Source organism: Chlorocebus sabaeus, chromosome 20, assembly GCF_047675955.1.
Source record: "Chlorocebus sabaeus isolate Y175 chromosome 20, mChlSab1.0.hap1, whole genome shotgun sequence".
NCBI classification, from domain to species: domain Eukaryota; kingdom Metazoa; phylum Chordata; class Mammalia; order Primates; family Cercopithecidae; genus Chlorocebus; species Chlorocebus sabaeus.
Genome location: NC_132923.1, coordinates 3988714 through 4002384, shown reverse-complemented (window position 1 = coordinate 4002384; position 13671 = coordinate 3988714).

Genomic DNA, 13671 nt, shown 5'->3' with positions numbered 1-13671 from the left:
GCCAACTTCCTTCTGTGGAATCCTGGTCACTGAGAAAAACAGCATTTTGCAACACTTTCTGTTCCCTTGTATTTTGGATTGTTAGCTAAAAATATCTCTCTACCCCTAAAAATTTTTTTTAAATGTTCTTCTAGAGAAATCATTTTCTGCCTAGACCTGACAATGAATTCTGGGCCAGAGGTTAAAATTATTCATTTCATTTTTCAAGTCTTTCCAATTGGAAGCAAGCTGGAAAAGCCCAGGTGCTTCATAGTTTTCAGTCCTTTAAATATAACTGAATCATAGGACCTTAGTGTTAGGTGGTAATTTTAAAAGCACAGCATTTCTCATGAACAGCCCCTCAAATTCTGCTTCAGTGCTTCCAATGATTGGAAATTCATTACCTTGTAAATAAGCATTTCCCTTCTGGTTTTTTTTTGTTTTTTTTTTTTTTTAAAAGATACAAACTCTTCTTGAAAAATAAAACCAGGCTTTTTAAATTATAAAAGTGCTCATAGGGGAAAAAACGTGGGTACAGAAGGATATAAATGGAAAAGTTCATTTTCTCCTCTACATTTTCTTGGCCAGAGGTAAAGATGATTCATGGGGTTTTGTTGTTGGTATTGCTGTTTATTTCTGTCCAGAAATATTTTATGTACAATCATGCATATTTTCATATCATTTCAATTTTACGCAAATGGAGTTAGGCAGTGCATACCAATTCACAACTAGGTTTTTCCATATATTATATCTTGACTACTTTCCATAATAGTATCGTGATCTATCTCACTCTATTTCCAATGGTGCATACTATTTCATTATATAGATTAATATAGCTGTACTATCATCAATTCTATTTTTGATTGACTTTAATTCTTAGAAAATATTAATTCCTATCAACTTGATATTTATCTTCTTGCAACTTACCACCTCCCGCATCATTCCACTATTTTCTCTTCAATATGATAGTATTTCAAATATTTGAAGATCATTATTATGTCTTTGCTAAATTTCATGTCCTTCAATCCATTACCACAGCATGACAAGCATGAAGAAATATAATATTAATGGACATGAGATTCAATATAACCAATCAAATACTGAAAACCATACAGGGAAAATAGTAAGATTTTGAAAAATGCACATGGTATTTCATTTTCATTTACTTCCGCTAATGGCACTCACTGTTTCTGACCTTGGCAATAGAAAGGAGAAGGAAGCACTTTCCAGATAGTGATCTTTAAAAGGCATGAAAGGACTGAGTCTACTCAGAGCAAGCAGGTGAACAAACCTTGTGTTCAAGAGGCATTTACAAGGGAAGCAAAAATACACAAAATGAGAAAAATCCAGTTCTCTGTAATATCAAAGAGAGCCTCAAATTGTTGCTGTGTTCCTTGAGGCTGGGGGCATTGGCTCATTTGGCCTGAGAATTGGCCTGGGGGAAAAATACAGTCTCTTAAACTGCAGATTTCAAGAGCTGTGTATATTTATTTTCCCCAAGGAAAGGAGAATCCCTCTGCCCCAAGTCTCCTGAGGCTATCCTTTTGAGAACTCCTCCAGGCTACTAAGAGGTAAGGAAGATAGAACCTGAAGGCTGGTCTCAAGGGTTTCATTAGAAATGTGGGTCGCTGAGGAAGGAGATGTTTTCATTTGCCTACTGACTGTTGGGGATTGTTGGAGTGTAGAAACTACTACTGCGTTGAGTTTTAATAAAATAAACCACGTGAATACTGGGTAAGTGTACAAAGGGAGGACACGAAATTTCAGTTTCTCAGTATTGGATACCAGTTAGCTTCCTGAAACTTATTTATATAAATAAGATTAGGGTAATCAAAAGGTTATAGGGGCTGGGACAGCTCTTGTCCCACTTCAGCCTACAGCAAATTTCCTTGAGTCTCACTGACATACATCTCAGCCCTGCTTTTCCATTTAGGGAGATCCATCACCCACACCACACTGGGAAAGGGCAGAAGACACTGTGCTCCCTTTGGTTCATTCTCTGATCCTGCTGGAGGGAGAATGAAACAGCCATGAACTTCCAATAAGTTTAATTTCTGGCTCAGCACATCCTTCTCCATTCATACAGTCTCTGCACCCATGGGAGATGTTTGAGTAACATTTCAGCCACTCTGTAAAAGGGGATTGCCACAAGAGCCTTCAACCCAAACTAATAATTTTTTTATTCTGAATTGGCCCTGTTTTCTCTCTGATTACAAACATAATGCTTGTTCATTACAGAAAAAACAGAAAAGGAAAAATAATTAATGTAAATCACTTGTGATTTCCAATTTAGAAATCAACACCATTAACGTTTTGATGAATAGGTTTCTAATCTTTTATGCATTCATATGTGTGCACCTGTCTATACACACACGTATTTATGTTTATGGTAAAAATGGGATGATTATTACTTTTGTAGCCTTTCTTCTTTTTAATAATATGAGATCATGCTATACAAACTTCCTTATATTCAGTTTATTTTTTTTCTTAAAAGTGCATTTTGAACCTTTCCTGTATCAATAAACATTTTCCTACATTATAATTTTTAAATAGTTGCCTTGCTTTTTATTACAGGAATGCTCTTTATAATAATATGATTTGTTTGAATCAAGATTCAGACGAGCACTGGTCACTGCATTTGATTGTAACTCGTTAAAGTTTTGAGTCTAGACCAGGGTTTCTCAACAGTGGCGCTGTTGACACTTTGAACCTGCTAATTTTTGTTGTGAGTGGGTGTGGGGTGAGTTAAGAGGGGAGATAGTCTTCTGTGTTACGAGATGTTTAGCAGGATCACTGGCCTCCACCCACCCAGAGGACAGATGCCAGTAGCGTCCTTCTCCCTTTTCCCGCTGTATTGGAGAAAATAAAAAATGCCTCTAAACATTACCAAATATTGCCTGGAGGGCAAGTGTATTTCAACATCCCATTGCCCCCATGTTTTAAAAAGTCTCATTTACACATTACAAAGCCAGGTCAAAACTTTACTTTCTAGATGGCATTTACTCATGGCATCATTAAATTTGTTATATCTTCTGTACTTCTTATAAATTGGAAATTAGTTCTAAAGGCTTAATTAGATTCAGGTTCAACTTATTAAATTATATTAGCTATATTAACCTGGATATTCTATAACTTGCAATATAGTATATGAAACTATGGACTATATTAAACTGTATGTAAAAGCACATAAAAATTGGCATATATATCAGTTATATATATATATAATTTATAAATCTGATAATCAAGTAAAGTTCTTGTCTGATTTAACAAAAATACAGGACATCCAGTTAAATGTTAATTTTAAATAAATAGTATAATTTTTAGGATAAGTATATTACAAATATTACATGGGATATACAAAATAAATTATTGTTTTTTGAAATTCAAATTTAGTGCAGCATTCTGTATTTTATCTGGGAACTCTAACCAGGAGACACATACTGTTTTGTTGTCTTACTCTAAGCAAAGCTGATTTCAAAATACTACATCGTACCTCATAAATAAAAACAATTATTATGTATCAATTAAAAAATAAAATTTAGGCCAAGCATGGTGGCTCATGCCTGTAATCCCACACTTTGGGAGGCCAAGGCAGCCAGATCACTTGAGATCAGGAGTGCAAGACCAGCCTGGCCAACATGGTGAGACACAATGTCTACCAAAAGTACAAAAATTAGCAGGATGAGGTGGTGCGCACCTGTATTTCCTGCTACTCAGGAGGCTGAGGCAGGAGGATTGCTTGAACCTGGGAGGCAGAAGTTTCGATGAGCCAAGATCATGCCACTGCATTCCAGCCTGGGTGACAGAGTGAGCCCCTGCCACAAAAATAAATAAGTAAACTAATAAATAAATAAATAAATAAAATTTAAATGCATGCAAAAAAGCTAATTGATCAATATTTCAGGTGGCAACAGCTTGTTCCTCCATTCAAATGGATCCCGTCAACCTTTATCATTTAATATATTGATAACTTTTGTCTAAATCATTTTTTAAAATTAGGAGTTGCAAAACAGTGCTTTCTTAATCATGTCATTTCTTTTACATTTAGTCAATGGAATTATTTTATATAGAAGAAGTTTCTTTCATCATTTAGCTTGGGGTGCAAGTTAAAAATGAGTAAAATTGGAACTTAAGCTTCAATCTTCTAATTCTGATCTAGCGTGTATTCTATTACATCCAGTGAAAGAAGCTATTCTGACTACAAATAGTCATAATTCAGCAAGCCTATGTCCTATAATTAGCAGATATGTGACATGGCAGGAATATATTATAGGGGGAAGAGGCAGTACCTGCAAACTGAAACAAGTTTATAAGTGATTTCCTAAGTAGAAAAGATTAATTCTCTAGAAATAAGGGTTAAACGATGGTGCCCAAAAGAGAAAAGAATGATGCACGTTTGAAAAATCTAGGGCATTTTTTCATTTCCCTCTATTCTGGCCACAAATTCTGAATAACACATTTCAAAACAACCCATGCTTCCAACTACATAGCCATGGATGTGTCATGTAAAACCAAATTGCTTGTGGCTTCTGAGAGGACAAGAGTTTTGGTTCACAAACATACTGTAAAAGGCAGAGGCAGGGCAAAGAAGACTCCCTTTTCTTTAGCCATGTGACTAAGGCGGCACAAAGAATTTCAGCTTCCTTTTTACTCATTGACTTTATTATACTGTATTTCTAATTAATTAAATTTGCAGTCAATTATCCTGTGGTTAGAATTGTAGAAAGAGTATTAGAAGTCCATCTCTTTCCCATACTTTACATATTCTCATGAGGACTGGCAGGCCATCGGTCATAAAAGAAAATATTCTGTGATACTAATTACCATAGAAATTAACTAAAGAGTATGTCCTGGATGCTGGTTTTCCTAAGTACAGATGCAAAGACAAGATTGGTGGTTTCCACAAAGGATGAATAATTGGAGATAAAGAGTTGTCCAGAATTCTCTAGCGCTCTTTTAGAAATATATATATAAAAAATGTATATGTAGATATACGTATTTATAGATGTCTATATATACATAGTTATATGTATTATTTCATATATTATATATAAATCTATAATTATATATATGCGTATTTACATATGTATGTATATTTATATATAAATATATAATTATATATTATATATATGTGTTACATATGTGTATGCATGGAGATAGATAAAGACTTACATCCGAGGAAGGAAAGGATGATTTATTAAGTTGTAACATCTTGATATAATCATCAATGAGTTAATTGCTCATTTGCCTGTCTAATAAATACATATTAAAAGTCTAAGCATGCTCTCCACTGCGCTAAGTATCAGATAAAGAGCAATGAACTAAACTAATATAGTCATTGACTTCAATGAGGATGTGATAAGGAGCTAGACCAGGAAAGATGCAATTTTTATATATTGTTTTATTATTATTATTATTATTTTTTTTTTTTTTTTTTTTTTTGAGACGGAGTCTCACTCTGTCACCCAGACTGGAGTGCAGTGGCCGGATCTCAGCTCACTGCAAGCTCCGCCTCCCAGGTTTATGCCATTCTCCTGCCTCAGCCTCCAGAGTAGCTGGGACTACAGGCGCCCGCCACCTCGCCCGGCTAGTTTTTTGTATTTTTTAGTAGAGACGGGGTTTCACCGTGTTAGCCAAGATGGTCTCGATCTCCTGACCTTGTGATCCGCCCATCTCGGCCTCCCAAAGTGCTGGGATTACAGGCTTGAGCCACCGCGCCCGGCCAATTTTCATATATTGTGATACACGCTATGATAAGGTAAGAATGGAGTAATATGGGAACAATAAGTAATCTTTGGGCATGCATTTTAATATATGAATTGCTTACATTCACCAGAAAGTGGAAGCCTTATGGAAATGACTGGTCTGGTACATTTATTGTTAAAAATGAATGCATTCACATTCTAAGTTATTTTGTAAGTTTGAGTAATGTCTCAGAGACTGGTCAGCTCCAGTGAGTTTACCATTGAGATCTAGGGCTTGCATGGTAGAGACACAGAATCTGGATCATGGGGGCTACACCAAGATTTTTCTAATTACCAAATTCATCAGACTGTTCTTGGTTGTTTTCCTACTTCATAACTGAAACATTTAACACTATTAATCACTCTCCCTCTTGAAATGCTCTTCAGCCTTGGTTTTCGGACACTACTATCTCCTGGTGTTTCTATTAGAGTTTACTAGATGTGGTCATTTAGCGTGCAGTGTGCATCTGTCAGTCTGTGCTGCAGAGGATATGGTGAATGTCATTTACTCTGGTGATTCAGTTAACCTGTGTTGTCAACAGAGCTCTACTGCACTCTTATCATTTCAGTATGTGATTAACCTAATTATTTTAACCATCCACTCACTCTATCACATCATTATAATTTAATTCTGTCTGTGTTACTACATGGTATAATTTTTTAATCATTTGTTCACTTTTTACTTGACTTTCTTCCGATGTTGTACTATACTAATTCTTGAGGGCACCTGTTCTCTCATCCTTTCCTGTATCTTTAACTAAAGCAGAAGCAGAAACAACAACAGGAGCCTTATAATTTGGTACTGCATTTTCCACTAATTAATTGCTTAGATATATAATTCTCACAAAGTATTCTGAGGGGTTCAGACTTCTCAATCCCTAAAATGAAGAAATTCAAATCAATTATATCTATGGTCCTTTCCTTTTTAACATTTTTCCTATACTTTAAGACTTATGATGAAACCTGATCAGGAAACTGGAAATAACATGTCTTCCCCAAGTCACTTCTAACAAATATCCCATGGTTATCATCAGTCCTGCCATTTTTCCACTATTCTGCTTCCAACTCCTTTCTTTCTTCGACTTCCACTTTCAAATCTATCACCACCTCCTGCTGCTCTTTCTTTTCTGCCAGCTCAGAGTCAGAGTTACAGAAGACAAGGTTACTATAGATCTTGAACTGTCAACCTGGCAGGCCAGATAGGAGAATGAAGGACTCATCAACTAGCCAGTAGCGGTCACTGTTCTTTGGAAGCCACCTTAGGACCAAATTGTTCAAGTAACTGAACTGCTATCTTCCCGAACTCCTGCAATTCCAATTGCCAGAAAACATCTAGATGTTGGACCTGCAGAGGACCTCAGCACACTTGTAGTACAACCTTTCCATTTCATACACACAACTGTGTTGAAAGAAGTCTCAACTTGTGAGGTGTAAACATGAAATCATCAATTTTTAAAATTGCTACTACTGCTGTGAACCCATTCTTCTTGGGTAGGAGGCTCCCTTAATGACTTCTTAGACTAATTCCGTAACCTTTTAATCACTTTATGTTACTAAAACAGTCTCATTGGAGTTATTAGACACAATCAAATCTAATTAATTTTGATTTTATAAAATTAATCAATTTAATTGTATCTTCTATTCAAAATTCTTTTCGGTCTCCAGAATCCTCCACCTGTCTACCACTGAGCATAGGTTAAGTTTATGACTCCAGTGGCTTGTTATGTGTTGGGAGGTAATGGGTTATGGCCATGGCCACACTACTCACATCTCTCCCTCTTCCCAAAATCAGCCCCTTCCTTGAGAGCATGAAGAAAGCAACTCTCCATGCTGTATTAGCTGTTGGCTCCCTGTTTTGTTTTAACTGCTATTCCTGTGTGAACACTACCTCATAAGTGGAGGTCAGATTGTGGTAGTGTAACCTTTTTGCCAGTTGTCACCATTTCTCTAGCATTATTCATTGTTCTTTCTCATTTGCAGTGATTCAAATGTAGGTGCTTTCATGGGAATACCTTTATAGGTTCTCCAGAAGAACCTATGTCCTATGCATCTGCACAGCAAAAAGAATGACCTATTCACTTATAGTTCAATCAATTCTACTTTCCTCTGGTCTCATTGCAGGCCACCCACTCCAGAGCCTCTTGTTATTAGAGTGTCCCCTTTGAGGGAGAGGGACAATATGGCTTAAGTTCTTGTCACTTTCTTTTATGCCCACCTAACTCAGGCATACTTGAGTAAGTGGCACACAATGGAGGCTAACTCCTGGCACCCTCTCTCTCAGGTCCATCACTTTGCCTTTTTCTGCAAACCCTAGCAGTGTCAGATTCTCTATCAGTACCTTGCCTCATAAAGTTTAAGTCAAAAGATGACCACAAACTCTCAACTTATTGGAGGGAATAATTAAGTAATCCCAAATGTTGTGGCTGAAGTGCTGGAGCACCATGCTAAATGTCTTTCTTCCCCATGTTTAAGATCCCTACCATTCAGACCTCTAAGCTTCAAATCCTGGCTTTGCCATTCACTAGTTGTATAATCTAAACCTCTCTACCTCATTAAAAACAAGGATGCTGATAGTACCTATTTCATAGGATTCCTGTGAGTATTAAATAGGACAAAGCCCAATGCCTGAATACAGACAGTGTTAAAAAAATATTAACAATTACCTGTGCTTATTTTGTTATTAGAAGACATCTTAGTTTCTCCATTATTATTCCTGCTTATGGAAATGAAGTTTTTAATCAAGTCATTGTGGTTTGGAGGAACTCCCTTTTTCTGCATTTTTGTATTCTATATAGTATTCCATATATTGTTATGCATATGGCTACTGCTTAAAAAATCAAGAAATACATTGCAGTCTCTCTGATATAATGCATTTTTCTGAAATGCAAATTAGCCTATATGCTATTGGCAAGCCAAGGAATAATGTCAATACAACATTGAAGTTGGTTGAAACAAGATTCTTTTCTAGCAAGTTAATATTTTGGACTACCAAGGAATAGCTAACACAAATCTTACTAGCACAGTGGAACATGGCAAGGAATAGAATATTCTACACAGTAACTATTCACTTCAAAGTTTTCTCTTGGCTTAGTTTTACCACAAGTGTATCTTGAGCATGTTTATTCTCTGGTTTCCCCCTGTCTTTGTGTATTTTCTCTTTGTCATCTTCTTCCACCAACCTTTGAAAATGATCAAGTCCTAGATTTATTGTTAATTTTATTTATTACAAATTTAACGTATTTTTTAACTGCACAGTTCATTTAGTAGAAATACTAATGTTTACGTTAGTGCTCTGGTTATAGGTTTTGCATGATCTGTAACAGTATTTTTTTCTCTCAAAGGTTTGTTATTTTTAGTGTACTTTTGCAGAATGCAAAACAATTTAAAAAAATAAATGTGTGTTACATGTTATGGCAGAAACACCTGTGTTATATCCAAGAAAGATTTAAATTGAATGAGTGAAAGCCACTTCTCTCTTCTTGATTATGCAAGGGCTTAACTTCTTCAATTATTTAACTTGTACTTCCCTTATTCCCTCTCTGCTTACTGAATTATTCCTGTTAGCTAACAAATGCAATCCAGCATCTTATATACAACAAGAATCCCCCCTTAACTCCACATCTTCCTATACCACCATCCCATAGCAAAACTTCTCAGAACATTGTCTGCACATGTTGCCTATACTTCCTCACTTCCTATTCACTTTTCTAAGCCCACTTCAGTTCGGTTTTTATACATATTACTCCACTGAAATTGCCATTGTTAAAGTCCCAAAAACTTCCATATTGCTAGATTCAGAGGATAATTGTATTCTCCATTTTACTTCACCTCTCAACAAGATTCAATATAATTAACCATTTCCTCTAGAATTGTACTCTCTTCTTAGCTTTAGCGACATAATTCCCTTAGAGTTTTCTTACCTTACCAGCTATTTTCTCTAGTCTCTGTTCTGGGTCTTCTGATGCCCATCTTCATGATATTTAAATTTCCTAGAGTTCTGCTCTGAGACTTTCTCTGTTGCTTAATTTCTTTTTATCTGTCTTCAGCTGACCTCATCTTACTCAGTGGCTTTAACCTATGCCAGTGATTCTCTACTTTCTCTACTTTGTATATCTAATATAGACATTTCTACTGGTCTCCCAACTTTTTTTGGTAACTGTCTATTTAGCACAAACTCTTAGATACAATAAATAAAGATGCTTCAAACTAAAACACTTCCAAACCGGAACAATTCTAGTACTTCCCCCAATTCTAGTACTTCCCTTAAATCTAGTACTTCCTCAGTCTTCACCATGTAATTACTGTCTACCCAGTTATTACAACCAGAAATTTAGGAATCATACTTTATACTTTCTGTGCCCTCCAATCTGCCAATAAGTCCCATTGATACCACCCCAGTATATACCTCAAACCCATCAACTTTTCTTTATACTACCACTTCTCTAGACCATATATCATATTTTGACTCTTAACCGTTTCCCAATATCTGCTTAAAAAACCTATAGATTACATGACAACATACCTATCTATATATAGATAGATCGGTAGATGTTGAGAGAATGTGTGTGTACACACATATACTATACATACACATGTCTATGGTTTGAGTGTTTATCCCCTCCAAACTTCGTGTTGAAACTTAATTTCCAATATGGCAGTATTGAGAAGGGGGACCTGTAAGAGGTAATTGGTTCACAAAGATTCTACCCTCATGAATGGATTAACCTATTTATGAATTAATAGATTCATTGAATAATGGGTTATCATGGGAGTGAGACTGGTGACTCTAAAAGAAGAGGAAGAGAGTCTACAGCTTACATGCTCAGGCCCCCCCTTGCCATGTGATGCCCTGTGCCACCTACTAAGAAAGAAGTTCCTCACCAGTTAGGCCACTTGACCTTGGACTTCACAGTCTCCAGAACTTTAAGAAAGAAATTTATTTTCTTCAGTCTCAGGTATTCAGTTATAGCCACAGAAAATAGACTAAGACATACATGAAAAGCCATCAAACTATATTAAGCAGAGGAATAGATAGATGATAGATAGATGATAGAGATATAGATATACATACACACCGTGTGTGTGTGCGTGTGTGTGCATTCTTTTGCTTCACACAGTCTGATGGCCCTTCCTTAGCTTTCAAGTAAAATCCCAACACTTTTTCATGTTCTGCCAGGTCCTCATGATCTGGCACTCATGTGTATTTCCAATCTCACCGTATGCCATTGGCCTCCTACTCTCTATGCTTCAACCCTAATGTCCTTCTCTTAATTTCTACAATTCTCAAAAGTCTTTCTTTTTATGGGGACTTTCAACTTTCCACTGCTTGAAAATTCTTATCAAGATAGCCCTTGATAATTCTGAAGTTATCTTTTTCTTTTAAAGATAAATTGGCATCATGAGATTATTGAAATATATAGTTGATTGGTACAAATTCAATTTAGGAATTGAGAATATAAAAAATATTTTACTTTACATTCTCTACTACAGACTTCTAATTAACTGTTGTCTCTTGGGTCATGCAGAAACGATTTTCTTCATTTATCTTTCTGCAACGTGACTGTGCTATTACCTGTGATAAAGAGGGCTGTTTTGTGTTTGGCAGCCTATTCTAGGGTGGGCCTTGTGTCAGTTCCTTCTTTTGTCCATCTGTCTCTATTTGAACAACATAAAACCCTCATTGATAGGTGCAGCATGACTTAACATGTCAGTCACTAGATGCAGTTGTAAATTGCAAACAAAAAAAAATGGAAATGTAGATGTTGAAATAAAGATGCAATTTTTGGTTATGAAATGGTCATCTGAATGATCCATATTTATATTCATTTATTTATCATCAGTGAAAAATGTACAAATTTTCTAATTAAAAAACTTATAAATTCCTAATTATAATAAGCACTGCTCTATGGGAATGGCCACCAAAATGTCCCAAATTTTATGTCACTGCATCTATTTCTAATACTCAGTCTAATATTCTAATCACAGATACTCAATATCCATTTGTTGTCTTGAACCTCTATGATAATCTGCAAACGTTTCCTGTTTTGGAAGAGACAAAGGAAAAACTGTGATGAATATCACTGGAAACTGCCTATCAGGGCCCCCTATTCCATGTTTCTCTGGACCTTTTTTCTTCTTCAGAATTTAGCAGTAGTTCTCATTCCTATCAGATCACATTTGATAGCATGCATTTATTCCTGTGTTTGTAAGGCATAAACCTGTAACTGTACTACAAACAGTGAGAATATTGCTGTGACACTGCATACTCTATGCACTCCCAACAATCAATAATAGAAAATAAATGGTGACCAATGATGCTGGAGAAAAGAATAAATTATATTTCTAGTTTCTCTATAAAAATGATATTACGATATCTCTGTCTGATGAAGGGAGATCAAATAGCATGTAACAACAATATTTTGAAAAAGAAGAGGATAGTGGAATATCTATTTACTTTTTATGAGTTTTATAATGTTTATGTCATTTGTCAACTGGTATATTTTGTAATCTTTTGTGATTAATTTTCTTGTCCTAAATAGTAATTCTAATATCTAATATTGTATTCAAAAATTTCCACTGGATTTTTTAAGGAGGGCCTCTTAAATTGTTTAAGTTTCAGGGCCTCAAACTGGATCTATCTCTGCTACCTACACACACACATATTTTTTAAATCAGCAAAATTTCCAGTTTTAAAATAAAGAAGAAATAAAGTGAAATAACTTTATAATAAGAAAATATGTCCTTGATGACTATGAGTGCTACGAAAACAGACCGATGCGAGAATGAGGTATTGGTGACACAAATATCATGAACAGTGTAGCTACAGGTGATCTGGTTTCCTGAAACAGTGAACTATTCAAGGATGTTTTTCCAGTAAAAGCCAAGAATAATCTTTCCTTAATATACATGGTAGTTTCTTTTCTGTAAAATATAGTACATATGAGAAGTGCCAAAGATGATTTTGTGTTTATTTTTTGCAGTCGTGTTTAAGGCTTAGATAATTGTAAAATATCTGGCTGCACATTGAAAAGATGTGCAGAATCAGGCCAATTATTTAGGATGCAAGTCTGCCTTCAGTATTGCAGGGCATTTGTTTGCCTGCTGATGCTACAAATGTCTCCTGTGTACCCATCATTGAAACAAGCAACCCTCAATACTCATACACACATTCTCACGTATAAACTCACATTTCCTAAAGGCCTTTTGTAGGTGGTAACACAGAGTATGATTAGAAAGGTTCAGAATGCCTCCTGCCCCTCCCACTGTTCCCATGCTCACTCATACCCTCTCTCACCCACTAGAAACACACGGGTCACAGAACTGTTTAGCCAGGGTCCTGAAAAATTAGGTCTTCAAAAGTTGCCTATTAAAATGCAGATGTCCTGGTCTGGACTAAGAGCTCTCATCTTTATCTGCTAACAGCCTAAAAGGATTCCTTTAAGAGATTTCTGTTTCCATTTTGTAACTGTGTAATTCTGTAAGGAAGCATAAAATAAACCTGGCCTACACTACAGTTGGCTTGAGGGCTGACTCTGCACAATGGGGATTTCTCTGTCTAGTACCACACCTGGAAATGATCTTCAAACTTCCTAACTCCACTTCTGCAGCCATGCGTGCATTGGAGGTGTGGGTATGGGTATGTGTGTGATGATGTCTGTCTCATTGACATGACTACTGCTGTGTGATCCCAGCTGCATCCTGTGAAAACACGGTTTTGCCTTCTGGACCCACCAGTGGCCTTCCGGGTTCTTCATCCTAAGGACAGACCAGGAGGATGGGAAAGGCTCTCTCTCTCTGCTGTTCTCAAGTTTAACTAAAGGCTTCTTGCAAAATATTTATAATATTCGTGAAAACTAATATATGCTCTGTTCTAACCACTTCACCACATTAACTCATTTTGTGCTGACACCTACCCTTAAGGTAAGTACCACTACTATTTCCATTTTAC